Source organism: Ailuropoda melanoleuca, chromosome 2, assembly GCF_002007445.2.
Source record: "Ailuropoda melanoleuca isolate Jingjing chromosome 2, ASM200744v2, whole genome shotgun sequence".
NCBI classification, from domain to species: domain Eukaryota; kingdom Metazoa; phylum Chordata; class Mammalia; order Carnivora; family Ursidae; genus Ailuropoda; species Ailuropoda melanoleuca.
In genome coordinates, this window is record NC_048219.1 from 10752610 (window position 1) to 10767611 (window position 15002).

The window sequence follows — 15002 nt, forward strand, 5'->3', positions numbered from 1 at the left end:
TGGCTGCCAGGGGCCACGTTAGCCGGCTGGGACCGTGGAGGTGTGGGAGCAGAGGGAAGAGAAGGGACCCGGCCTGGAGCTCGAAAGTCTGGATCCTAGAGCGCAGGGCTAGGACCACCCCCCTTTATGAAACAAGCCGCGTAGCCGCTGCTTGGATCTCTTCGGGCTAACAAGAGCAGAGCGGGGACCTGGGCCATGGTCTGCAGGTGTATGGAGAAAAATTCTTCATGAAGTTGACTTCGATGCAGCATCTGGAAGGGCTCTGAGGATACTGTGGAGACAGACACACTTTCAACTACCTCAACTCTTGGTAGCCCAAACCAGAACTTCGCTAGCTGGAGCTGGACGTGGATTGACTTGTGAAAGGAAGACAGAGACTTTCTGGATCTGCTACCCATCAAATCCCATCGCCTCTTGTCTGTTTAAGGGCAGAGCTTTAGTAATCCCCCCCCCCATTTCGTTTTCTCTCTTTACAGGATTGTTCCTGTCATACGTGCTATTTCTATTCTTCCTGTCATATCTGGGGGAGATCTCTTGATCAGACACCCTTTACCTAATCCCCCAAAACTCCTGTGAGACTTGGCTATACTCACTGTCTCCAACTCCCGTCTCTTCCCATTCTTTATTGAATTCACTTCAGTCGGATTTTTGCCTCCCCACAATCCGTTGAAATAACTTTTATTGGAATGCTAAGAACAATGACCAATTTTCTTTTTTCTTTTTTCTTTTTTTTTAAAGATTTTATTTATCCGACAGAGATAGAGACAGCCAGCGAGAGAGGGAACACAAGCAGGGGGAGTGGGAGGAAGAAGCAGCAGGCTCATAGCAGAGGAGCCTGATGTGGGACTCGATCCCATAACGCCGGGATCACGCCCTGAGCCGAAGGCAGACGCTTAACCGCTGTGCCACCCAGGCGCCCCATAATGACCAATTTTCAATCTTTATTTGGCCCATCAGCATTTTACTTGACACAGTTGATCACCTTCCTCCTTTTTAAAGACTTTCTTCACTTGGCTTCCAGGACACCAATGCCCTTCTGACTCTCCTACTTCACTGGCATCTCTTTCTCACGTTCTCTACTGTTGTTTCATTGGCCTCTGGTTGCTGGAATGTCCCAAGGCTCAGCCTTCTTTTTGGTGTCTGTAATCATTCACCAGATGATCTCATCACGTCTCATGATTTTAAATGCCATCTATACACTGGTTACTCTCAAATTTTCTCTTTAACCCTCACATCTCTGAATACCAGGATCATTATCTCTATTTGGTTGTATAATAGCCATATTAAACTTAGCATGTCCCCCAACTCCCGATGTATCAACCTCAACTTCCCCAAAGCTGTAAATGGCAACCTCATTCCTCCAGTTGCTCAAGCCAAAAACAGGGGAGAAATTTTTGATTTCTCTCTTTCTTTCTTACTCCAAAGCTAATTCCTTGGCAAATCTATTGGTTCTACCCTTATTTATTTCTTATTTATTTATTTATTTATTTAGAGGGAAAGGGTGGGGAAGGGCAGAGGGAAAGGGAGAGAGAGAATCTTTTTTTTTTTTTTAAAGATTTTATTTATTTATTTGACAGAGATAGAGACAGCCAGCGAGAGAGGGAACACAAGCAGGGGGAGTGGGAGAGGAAGAAGCAGGCTCACAGCAGAGGAGCCTGACGTGGGGCTCGATCCCATAAGCCGGGATCACGCCCGGAGCCGAAGGCAGACGCTTAACCGCTGTGCCACCCAGTCGCCCCAGGGAGAGAGAGAATCTTAAGCACACTCCATATCCTGGAGCCCAACACAGGGCTCAGTCTCACAACCCTGAGATCATGACCTGAGCCAAAATCAAAAGTTGTCTCTTAACTGACTGTGTTGGCTCTACCTTTAAAGCAAAACCAGAATCTGGTCACTTCTCACTATCTCCCCTGCTACTATGTAAATCCCGGCCACTATGTTTCTCACCTAGATAAACTCGAGAGCCTTTCAACTGGTATCCACTCTTGCCTTCCTATAGTATAGTCTTAACTGCGGGATCATGACCTGAGTTGAAGGCAGACACTTAACTGACTGAGCCACCCAGGTGCCCCAAAAGCAGGAATTCTAACAGATATTTCTATACCCATGTTCATTGCTGCATTTTCTCAATAGCCAAGAGGTGTGAGAAACCCAAGTGTCCTTTGACAGACGAATGGATAAACAAAATGTGGTGTATACATACAGTGGGAATATTATCAGCCTTAAAAAGTAAGGAAATTCTGACACACGCTACAATGTCGATGAATCTTGAGAACATTATGTCAAGTGAAATAAGCCAGTCACAAAAGGATAAATATTATATGATTCCCTTTATATGTCATACCTGGAGTAGTCAAGATTCATAGAGACAAAAAGTAGAGTGGTAGATACAAGGGGCTAGAGGGAGGAGGGAATGGGGAGTTATTGTTTAATAATGGGTTGGAGTTTCAGTTTGGTACGATGAAAAAGTTCTGGAGATGGTTGATGGTTTTGGCTGCACAACAATGTGAATGTACTTACCGCTACTGAACTGTATAGTTGAAAATAGCGAAATCGCAAGTTTCATGTTCTATTTATCACATTAAAAGTTTTGTAAATCAGATCACAATCCTCCTCTGCTCCATATTCGCCAATGTCTCCTTATTGTACTCAGGGAAAAGATGCTAAGTCCTCACAATCTCCTCTAAGGCCGTATGTAGTTGAACTGACCTCAAACCATTGGTCCCTTTAGTCACTCTGTTCCAGCCATATTGGCCATTTTGATGTTCCTTGAAAGTTCCTAGCACGGCCCTCCGATTCGGGGCCTTTGAACTTGTTGCTTCTGCTTAGAAAGCTCTTATCCCAGATATCATCTGCTTCAAACCTTCACCCCCTTCAAATCTTGACTTGAATATTGTCTTTTAGCCACTCTGAACACATTATTTAAAATTGCAAATTGCACCCCTGCATTCCCATTCCTTTCTCCTGCTTAATTTTTTTCTCCACACCACTTACCATCATCTGATATACATCTTTACTTTAAAAAACAGAAAAAAATAGCACCTAGGTGGCTCAGTTGGGTGTCTGTCTTTGGCTCGGGTCATGATCTCAGAGTCCTGGGATCGAGTTCTGCGTCAAGCTCTCTGCTCAGTCTGGAGTCTGCTTCTCCCTCTCCCTCTCCCTCTGTTCTCTCTCTCTCTCTCTCAAATAAAATCTTTAAAATAAAAATTAAAAAAACAGAAAAAAACTGCCTCTCTCTGACTAGAATGTGACCTCCATGAAGACAGGGATTTTTATTTTTTTAATTTTTAAAAAGATTTTATTTATTTATTTGACAGAGAGAGACAGCCAGCGAAAGAGGGAACACAAGCAGGGGGAGTGGGAGAGGAAGAAGCAGGCTCACAGCAGAGGAGCCTGATGTGGGGCTCCATCCCAGAACTCCAGGATCACGCCCTGAGCCGAAGGCAGACGCTTAATGACTGTGCCACCCAGGCGCCCCAACAGGGATTTTTAAAAAAAGATATTATCACCAGAGATAGGGATTTTATTTTATTATTTTTTAAAGTAAATTCTACACCCAATGGGGGGCTCAAACTCACAACCCCAAGATCAAGGGTCCCATGCTCCACCCACTGAGCCAGCTGGGGACCGCTGAAGGCAGGGTTTTTGTTTGTCTTGTTCACCCGTCTACCCCTAGCACCTGGAACAGTGCCTGGGGCATAATAGACACTCAATATTTGTTGAGCAAATGAAAGAATAAATGTAAGGAGGGTAAGGACAGAGGCAGGACTAATTTGGAGCAAGCCAGAGTGGCTAACATGAGTAGGGAGAAGAGGAGGATAGAGGTGAAGCTGTAAAGGTCATTAACATCTAGATTCCTGAGACTCTCGGATGCAGGGCTAAAAATTCAAACCTAATCCATAGACAGAGAGTCACCGAAGGTTTATGAATATGGACCTGGCTTGTGCTGTGAAGGTGGTGTGACCAGGTGACCAGGCTCTACTGTTAATAAGTCTAATGGTGTTATTTATTAAACAGGTGAGCATTTTACACAGTGTACCTTGTGTGATCTTCCCAGTAGCCCTATGAGGTAGAAACCATTTTTAATCTCCATTTTGAGGAAGCTGAGATTCAGAGAGATGGAGTGACTTTACCAAGGCTAATTTGAACCCAAGCCTGTCTCATCAAGTTTCAGCACATCTCATATGTCTTAACTTTGTCCAGCCTCCTGTCCTGCTTTCCACCCAGGTGATAAGCCACAGACAGGTGAGGACGGCAAACTACCCTTTGTTTTGTTTGCATCATCTCAGTCCCCGGTCCCGGGCCTAGCACACTGCTTGCCTGTGAGGTCCTCAGTGTGTGTGGACTGAGTGGGACCCTCTGCTTGGATCTCTGGTCCTCCTCATCTGCTCATCCCCACACCTTGTCCCTTGGCTCCCTTCACCACCAGCCTGCAGATCTGGGTTCGAATCCCAGCCTAGTTGTTTCTCAGTCATGCGGACTTGGGTAAGTTAACGTCCCCTGGCTTTACTGTCTTCATCATTAAAATGGGGATACTACTCCTGGTTGTGGTGGGGATTAATTAAAATAAGTAAAACACCTAACACAGCATATGACAAAGTCCTTAATGTGGTAATTACTATTGTCTTATCCCCTTACACCTGTCCTCAGAGTCTAACACAGAGCTAGTCACTGGTAGAGGGTTAATAATCATCTGTTTAATGAAACAGTATTTTGTAGGAACACTGGATTATGATTAGCAGGTGTACATTTTAATCCTGGGTTATGGGTATTGGTCACTTTGTCTCTCTGGAACTGTTTTTTCACCATCCTTGAGATCTCTACATTTTCTCCTACCTCTTAGATGAAGTAAGAATGTATAAATTCAGCCCATCCCTGACCCTCAGACTCTCCTTTAACTGACATCCCCCCTCCTGCCCTGCTGGACCCCTCTTGGCAGATGGTTCTTGTCCCAAGCATCTTCCGGGCTTTGGCTCCCAAGGGGGCCTGACATCCTGGTGCCACCAGGTGGTGCTAGGGACTCATTCAGGTGAAGCTGGTTCCCTGGTCCAGGCTGAGCAGATGGGAGCAGTCCTACGAAGCCCTCTGGCTCCCCTAGTGAAGCTTGGCTTCCTGCGTGGAAGGCAGCTAACCCTGGGATGATCCTGCGAGGCGAAGTCTCCAAAACCCACCCTGGTTCTGCTGTGGACATTCCAGCACAGTGTTGGCAGCGGGACCTGCTACATTTGTGGGACCCAGTACAAAATAAGAATGCCTAAGTTGCTCGTAGAGGCAGCATAGGGCTTGCCTAAAAGCCTGCAAAATGGTTCTAGTTCAGCCTTCTAGAGCTGACTTAAACTATTAGGAATTTTACGAGCTGACTGTTGAATACAGCCTTTATAGAAAATTAAATTATATAAAATTATATGAAATAAATTATATAAAAACAAAGGTAATGAATAGATAAATAAAACTCATCACTATATAATTATTTTTATACATTTCATGATCATCTATGCCTTTGAAGTGGCTGACATTTATTGTGCCTATTTGCTTTACGTCTCTTGTCAACTCTGTGTTCAGTGATGTCACATTGGTAGCTTAAAATTGAGGAAGGTTGGAGTGTTTACATCATCAAATCTGCAAACACCACATGTCCCGCCCCCACCCTGAAGCCAGTTAAAATTTTACCAGTACACCCCTGGTCCTGGTTGTACTAATGTGCTGTGCTGTGTGGTCTCCGGCAAAGCTCTCTTCCCTCCGGCCACCCGTACATCGGTGTATCACTTGATAATTTACAAAAGGGAACATTTTTGTGTGTGCTGGGCACTGTTGTCTCATGTAAATCTCACAACCACCCGGGAGGTAGAAGAGTATTGTGGTACAGAGAACAAAGGGATGTTGCCACAGCACAGCGCATGACTTTGGCTCCTGGGATGGCTGTCACCAAGACTCCCAGAAGGTGGCGCTGTGGTCTGACTCAGGGAAGGAAGCCACATTCCCTTCCTGTGCCTCTGTCTCAAAATGAGAAAATGTTAATTAATAATAATAATAATAATAAAAAAATGTCTTTCCAGCAGCCTCCACCATTGTTCTTGGGACTCGTACACCAGAAGCCTGCTCCCTAGCTGTACCTAAGACTAGGTAGAGGAAAGATCTAGCCCCCTCTATGCCTGTAGAAGGTCATAGCTGTCGCAGGTGAAAGCTGGCATTTCCTTCTTACTAGAACGTCAGACAGTAAGGGTCTCCCCCAAAAAAGGGAGACTGGGGTTGGATCCTTTCAGAATTCAGGAAATGCCAGCACAAAACGTGAGGCTTTGGTATACTGATTATTTTGAGCTTTGCACCTGATAAAACAGCAAACTGGGGGAGAGGCTTACTCTGAATTCCCCTTACCCCTATCTGCTCAACGACAGATCCTTCAAAAGGAATCAGTTGTCTTAAATCCTCTCCCCTGGAGCTTCATCAACCAGGGAAGATTGACTTTTATCACAGGAGAGACTAGAAGTCGACACCACGCCCAGACACACTTTGTCACAAACCATCATATCCCCCCATCTTCTTCTAAGGGCCCTTCATTTACTCTCTCCCTTAAGTAGCCTACGTCTCCCACCCCTTCCCCTATTAAAATGCTGCATAAGCTCTCAAATCCCTTTGCTTTTGAGGGTATTTCCTTTTTTCTTCCCTCTGATCCCCACTTACGTATAATATTAAAAGTGAATAAATTTGTATTCCTTTTCTCCTATTAATCTGCCTGTTATCAGTGCATCTCATAGATCCAACTATGGAACCTAGGAGGGTTGAGGGAAAATTCTTCCTCCCCTGTAATGTGGGGGGCCCAAACATTAACAGTCTTATGTGCTCCATTTGCTGTCAAACACATACACCCCATGTCCCAAACTTACACTTCTTTCCTAAGTAGCAGAAAGCAGCTATGACTGCTGTAATTAAAAACACTCTACTCCCCAAGGAAGGAACTGCAATGCCTTGATGTTCCTCCTCTAGCTTTCTCAAAATCCCTTCCCAAAAATCTGCAATCTTACTAACTGGTAAGGTTAATCTCCCTACACAAGGGCCTGGAGACCATGGTAGGGGAAGCAGAGATGAAGGAGAAGCATCTAACACATGTACATGTACACACCAAGGACGGAAGTTCAAGTACAGGCTATAATCCTCACCTCCATAGCCCATTTTAAGGCTGATCTTGTGGGGCGCCTGGGTAGCGCAGTTGGTTAAGTGTTCGGCTGGGGTCGTGATCTCAGGGTCATGAGATGGGGCCTGGCTTTGGGCTCTGCACTTGGTATGCAGTCTGCTTGAGGTTCTCTCTCCTTCTCCCTCTGCCCCTCTCTCTTGTTCTCTCTCTCTCTCTCCCCATAAAATAATCAATAAATCTTTTAAAATGTCTGAACTTTTATTTATGACCTTCCTTCTTCACTCTCCCTCTTCCAGGTGTCTTCTGCCTGGACAGCTAAGTTCTTAGCCCACAGAAGAGACCCAAGCTTTCATTCCTGAGAGATTCCTGCCCTGGGGGAACCTCTTGTATACAACCGTGGCAGTCTTGCAGTGACTGTAATCACAGGATGTGGTCTAGAAATAGGATCATTAGTGCCCATAGTTAAGTCTTTCCCTAAGCCTTCTTGCCCCGACTGTGTGGTAACAACTTATTTCCCCTTGATAGCCAGCGATTTTGACCCCAGAAAATACTTTGATTTCTCCTTTGCTTGTCTGTTCAGTGGCATGAAGTGTTCAAAATCGCTGAGTGGCAGTTTCCACTTCCAGTTCGGTGGGAAAACTACCTCACTTGGTGAAGGCATTCCCCCCTTGGACACTACAAGGTTTTAACAGACCTCTCTTCTCTATTGTCTCATGAAGCCAAGAAGCAGGTAGTGTTTGGATGTGTCAAGAAGTTTCATTGTGAGAGGAGCCACTCCGACATCCAGCCCCTTGGTTTTTGAGCTGCTATCCGGCTGAGGGAGAAACAGGAGGTACTCTGTGGATGGCTCTCTCATTCACTAAGTGTGGTCCAACAGCTGGCACCTTACTTTGGCCTTCAATAGGCCTTTTCAACATTCTAGAATGCTGACTAATGGAGCACATGGTAAGACTAGTGACTCCTGCAGGTGTCAGCTCAGTATCTCACTTCTTTCTTGTGAAGTGACTTCCGTGGTCAGAAACAACATCTTGTGACAGAATGAGACTGTGTATGAGGTATACGGATGGAGGTTCTGGCAGAGGCATGCAAGGCAGGAAAAGCAAATTCAAATCCAGAGTAAGGTCCTCTTCTAGTGAGACAAATTCCTCATGAGGGACATGGTCCTATGTCATCCATCTGCCACTCCGTAGTTGGCTGGATTCCTCAAGGTATGACACCAAATCAAGGGCCCATCGCTGGGTGCTGCTGTGGGCAAACTGGGTGTCAGTAGTGGTGGCTTCCAGGTTGGCCTTGGTGAGGGGATGTCCCTCTTCTTCTTCTTCTTTTTTTAAAGATTAATTTATTTGAGAGACAGAGAGAAAGAGAGAGAGAGCACAAGTTGGGGGGGGGGCAGAGGGAGAGGGAGAGAGAATCTCCAGCAGGCTTCCTGCTGAGCACAGATCTGACGTGGGGCTTGATCTCAGGACCTCTGAGATCACGACCTGAGCTGCAACCAAGAGTTGGACGCTCAACCAATGGAACCATGCAGGCGCCCAGGGACATCCCTCCTCTTGAGCCCATGCATAGTTAGTCTCCACACCTGTCATCTTGGTCCTTTGTCAATGAACCCATTGAACAAGAGCTGGACTGGCTGGGGGAAAAGGCCATCTAATTAACATCCACAGAACATTCTATTTGCTGACTATTAAAAGCTTCTGCCAGGGGCTCCTGGGGGGCTCAGTCAGTTAAGCGTCTGCCTTCGCCTCAGGTCATGACCTCAGGGTCCTGGAATCAAGCCCTGCATCGGGCTCCCTGCTCAGTGGGGAGTCTGCTTCTCCTTCTCCCTCTGCCCCATCGCAAGCTTGTGCTCGCTCTCTCTCAAATAAATAAGAACTTAAAAAAAAAAAAAGCTTCCCCCACAGTAGAGGCCTATGGTGAGCATTTGTATGGCATACAAGCTGTCTTATGATCATTTTAAGGAACCATTCTAAGAAATCTATCTTTCCCAAACCTCTTTGTCATGAACTTCCAATCTTGTAAGACGCTCAGCTACTCAAATCATTAGTCACTGCCCATGAACTGGTATAGATCCTGACCTCAGGCCATCTCTCCTTCCAGGCAAAGTGGGTAATGAGACATATTGCTTACAGTTCTGCCTGTTGAGGGATTTTCTTCCCCACTATCCTTTGGGGTTACTTAATCATTTCCATTAAGCTATTTCTTGCTGTTTCAGAATCTGTCATCAGAAAACTGGGCTCTGGGAGGCACCTGGGTGGCTCAGTCGTTAAGCATCTGCCTTCGGCTCAGGGAGTGATCCCAGAGTCCTGGGATTGAGCCCCGCATCGGGATCCTCCGGGGAGCCTGCTTTTTCCTCTCCCACTCCCCCTGCCTGTGTTCCCTCTCTCGCTGGCTGTCTCTCTCTCTCTCTGTCAAATAAATAAATAAATCTTAAAAAAAAAAAGAAGAAGAAGAGAAAACCAGGCTCTGATATTTTTCCCTTCTTGTTTCAATCACTCATGTAGCTTGGAACATTCTACTGGCCTGGGCCTATTTCACCAGGTCTATCCTTGCTCCCCAACCTTTTGCTTCCAAGTCTCTTCAGTATTTTCCTCCAGTAGCCACTGCCTATGATTCAGTGTCGATCCTAATTTTAGGCCATCTGTCCTTCCAGACAAAGTGCAAAACCACATGCCCCACTCCCTCCAAGTTCTGCCACCAGGACAACATCCTTCCTCTGCTCTCCTTCAGGGTCATCTTGAGAGGGCTGCTCAAGCCACAGCAGTTCATTTCTGGCTGTTACCAAGACACATAAAGTAATTCCACATTTCTTTCCTTCCCAGTCTCCTAGGCTGAAGTCACTCTAGCAGCGCGGCAGGAATGGACACACTGGTAGCAAGAACACCCTGCCCATTGCCCCTTCGGGGCTGTTGAGGCCAGGTTCTATTGGGACCATTTCCCCTTGAGGACTGCTGGGCATAAGGATCGGATGCCCATCGGATTGATGGGCAGCTCAGGTTACAAGGTCAGCTGGAGTGCCCTTGGTTGGGTGTGTAGTCCACGGGAGCCCAGGAAAAACCCAGGAGCTATTTCTCAAAAGAAAAACACTTACTTATGAAGGAAGCATGGCTTTGCTTCCGAGCCCTAAGGTCTTGTTTATGTGATCCCTCTCTCGGTGTCTGTGGTCGGCCCCATAGAACACCCTGATTCATTGCAGGGGCTCTGAGTCACAGTCTGTTCATTCATGAGGGCCAAAAAGCTGAACTCCGTGCACGGTGTGGCCTGGGCCAGGTAGGGAGGCCTTTTTTGTCCTCTCTTGCTTGGTGTTTTATTCAAAGCTGGAGACTGAATACAGGGTAGGAGCAGTGCACTGGGATGCTGTATGTTGCCTCCAAAATCCAGAGACCCATCAAGCACTAGGGCTCCTTCTAAGAGGAAGGAAATCCAAAGTTCAGCAACCTATCCTTTGCCTGGGAGGGAAGGTCCTGAAGGGTCTCAGAACAGGTGACACCCAGAATTTTAATGAAGTGGCAGGGTGTTGTATTTTTACTGGATTTATCTTCCATTCTTTGGTACCTGCTATTGTCTTTTTTGGGTTCTATCAGCATGGGGCCAGCAGGGTGACAGCCTGTGGGATGAAGGGACAGATACCTGGATTGAATCTTGACCTCTAGTCCATCCTCCTTACTTGTAAAGCTAAGACCATGTCCCACGCTCCCTTACAGCTAAGGTTCCGGATATAAATTCAGCTCCTTCAAGTAGACGCACCCACATGAGATTTGGGAAAGCAGAAGTAAGACAGACATCGCCTCTCTGCAGCTGGGGCTGTTGGTGAGCAAGATCTGTTTGAAACACCTGGAGCAGTTTCTGTTTTCTGCACTGAACAGACTGATACAGATGGCGGTAGGGTCAAGGCTCCGACAGTCTAAATTAGGGCATTCAGCAGGGTTGGCTTTTCTTTGAGGCAGGATTATAAGCTAATTGCTTCTCATGTATTCTTTGTCATGGTGGAGAAAAATGCATTTGCCTGATCAAGTTCTGGGGGCAGTCCTGATATATGTTCCCCCAAAACCACAGCTGGAACAGTATTTGCAATTGGGGTCACCATTTGATTAAGTTTACACTATTCTTCTGCCTTCTTCAAGACTGTCTTCTCTACTGTCCAAACGAAGACGTGGATATAAATGTGATAGAAATCACCACCTCTGCCTATTTTAAGTCTTTCATGGTGGCATTAATCTCTGTGATGCTCTCGGGATCTTTTAATTTACATTTTATGGGAATGAGGCACTTCAAGTAGTTTGAAGCTTGTAGGTTAACAAGCTGTTGACCTCTGGCCTGGGAGCTGGTGTAGGATTCTGCCAGTAGTTCAAGATATTTATTCTAATTATACAAATGAGGAAAAACTAGCTGATGGATTTGGGGGCTATATTTATCCTTGAGTGGACCTCGGTCAAAACTCTGTTTATTACCTGACCCCCTGGGCTTCATATCGTCTCTTGGTACTTAGCTTCTGACCTGTCCCTCTGTGATCTCCCCTGGACTGCCAGGGCCAAAAGCCTGCAAACTACATTTCCTAGACTCCATCGATAGCTGGGTCCCAGTTAGGTTCTGCCAATGGGGGGCATTTGGTTATCTTCAAAGTTGGGAAGAAGGGAGAAATCTTTTTGCTTCAGGAGGAAACTTGGCTTTGGCAGCAGTGGGTCCCCCAGCATTATGAGTAGTGAATGTGAGGTTGTAGGTTTCAGCCCAAGAGCAGTAGCAATTTCCTGGGCTCTGGAAAATGCCATCTCTCTCCCTCATTCTACAGCATTTGTAGGTTCCCTGTGACCAAATCCCTTCATTAAATTCCTCTCTGCTTGTAGGGTGGTCTCTGTTTTCCTTACTGGACACTGATTCATACATTTCCATAAACTCACACTCCAGTGCAGCACAGAGGCATTCTGGGCATCCAGCAATTAGTGTGGCCACTGTCTGATTGTTCCCAAAAGGTTTGAATATTTGTGCACAAGTTCTTTGGAGAAAGATGGGAGAAAGACTCATAGTATGTCCTGCAATGTTTTTTTGTTTTTAAGATTTTATTTTATTTATGTGACAGAGAGCCAGCGAGAGAGGGTACAGAGCAGGGGAGTGGGAGAGGAAGAAGCAGGCCCCCAGCGGAGGAGCCTGATGTGGGACTCAATCCCGGAACCGCCGGGATCACGCCCTGAGCCGAAGGCAGAAGCTTAACGACTGCGCCACCCAGGCGCCCCTGTCCTGCAATGTTAATGTTAGATCTTTCCGGAAGGGTCCTTAACTGTCTTTCTCTTCAATGATCTAGGTACCTAAACTGACTCAGGTATGGGAATTGGAAGAAAGATAGAACTTGTCTGTTGTATCAAGATAGGGCTTTGTTCACTGATCATGGAAGTATTTTTTGTTTTGTTTTGTTTTGTTACTGTTAAGAAAATTATGGGCAACCTTCTTGGGTCCCCTCCCTCTTCGGGAGCTTTGTACTATCACTTTGGTATCGCTCAATAAACTTTGCTTTGCTGCGCACCAAAAAGAAAGAAAGAAAGGAAGGAAGAAAGGAAGAGCGAGAAAGAGAGAGAGAGAGAGAGAAAGGAAAGAAAGAAAGAAAGAAAGAAAGAAAGAAAGAAAGAAAGAAAGAAAGAAAGAAAGAAAGAAAGAAGAGAAAAGAGAAGAGAAGAAAATTAGGTGGGAATTTAGTAGGCTGTTCATGATCAATTAGTTGTTTCCAAAGATCTTTGTGGATACTCTGATTTCATGCCAACCCTGTTGCTTATTAGTCACACTTCCCACTTTGTATTTGTTGGGTGACTGCCACCACCTGGGCTGTATCACTCCAGAGTCCTCCCAGCCTCCTTGAGATGAGAGTGCATTTCAATTACAGACCCACCCGCTATCATTCCTGGCTTAGAAATGATGGTCAGTGAAGTGCTTTTTAATGATTTTGGCACTTCCCTTATCAGTTGTCCTTTAGCTTTGGTAAAGGAGGTGAATTCTGGGCCTTTTCAAGGAATATAATGTTTGGGTTGGTCAGCAAGATGCATATACCAATTCAATAAACCATCCTGACTCCTGCGATCCTTGAATTTATTCCCCTGGTTTATGCCAAGAGATTTCCACTGTCATTCAAATTAATGACAGGTCAGTACTGTATGTAGGTTTGCATAAACTAACACTTCAAATTACTAGAGTGACAGGTACCAGCTGTCAGGGCAAGCACACTGGATGCAGCGTCTCCAGTGAGTCCACTCAAACCAAGAAATTAATTTTGATCTGAAATTATATTCGGGCTTTCCTTAGTAAAGTACCCTCCAAATTCACCTCCATAAAAAAATCACCTGTTTTTTTCATGCAATTAAATAGCAGATTCCTGCAATTGTTTTCTTTGAGCAGAGCTCCTTTCCCCCTAGTTTTTATCTGCTTTTCATCCTCCAGGACATGTTATGTTTGGACTTTGGTTCTGGTCAAGGATCAAGAAGGGACTTAAGTTTTCTCTAGCCATGAGGATTCAATCTTATCAATTAAGGAAGGATCAAATTCTTCAGGTAAGGGAGGAGAGAACACTTCTTTGGAGCTCAGTAAACAACACTCCACACTCTTGCTAAGAAATTTAATCCAGTCTCATAATCTGGATTAAATTTATTAGAAGAATTTCTCTTAATTGACCCACACTTACCTGACTTGCTGAATTAACAATACTCTCTATGACCACTTTTTCTCCACACTTAAAAAAAAATTAAGGTAAAATCCACCTAAAAAACAATTAACCATTTAAAACTGTACAATTCAGCGGCATTTAGTGTATTCACAATGTTGTACAACCACCACCTTCTAGTTTCAAGCATGAGTCCAGAGCTCTGTGCAACTCCTGAGGTGGGACACCCATTAAGCTGGTCTGCCTGTCACCCACCGCCTCACCCCAGTGGCCATCCTCCTGTTTCTTAGGCACATTCCAATCTGTTTTTAGAGCCTTCCTACTCGCTCTTCCCCTGCCTGGAATGCTTTTCTGTTTAATCTTAGCATGACTCACTCCCCATTAGGGTCTCCACTGAAAGGTTGCCACCTGAGCCGCCATCCTTGACCCTCGACCTAACAAAGCACCAAATCAAATCACTTAGTTAATTTGTTTCAGGGGTACAGGTCTGTGATTCATCAGTCTTACACAACACCCAGCGCTCACCACAACACATACCCTCCCCAATGTCTACCAACCAGCCATCTCATCCCCCCATCTCCAGCAACCCTTAGTTTGTTTCCTAACATTAAGAGTCTCTTATGGTTTGTCTCCCTCTCTGGTTTCATCTTGTTTCATTTTTTCCTCTCTTCCCCTATGATCCTCTATCTTGTTTCTTAAATTCTGCATATCAGTGAGATCATATGATAATTGTCTTTCTCTGGTTGACTTATTTCACTTAGCATAATACCCTCTAGTTCCATCCATGTCACTGCAAATGGCAAGATTTCATTTTTTGATGGCTGCGTAATATTCCATTATATATATATACATATGTATATATGTATATATATATACACCACATCTCCCTTATTCATTCATCTGTCGATGGACATCTGGGCTCTTTCCATAGTTTGGCTATTGTGGACATTGCTGCTATAAACATTGGGGTGCAGGTGCCCCTTCGGATCACTACATTTATATCTTTGGGGCAAATACCCAGGAGTACAATTGCTGGGTCATAGGGTAGCCCTATTTTCAACTTTTTGAGGAACCTCCATACTGTTTTCCAGAGAGGCTGCACCAGCTTGCATTCCCACCAACAGTGTAGGAGGGTTTCCCTTTCTCCGCATCCTCGTCAACATCTGTAGTTTCCTGATTTGTTAATTTTAGCCATTCTGAGCGGTGTGAGTGGTATCTTATCGTGGTTTT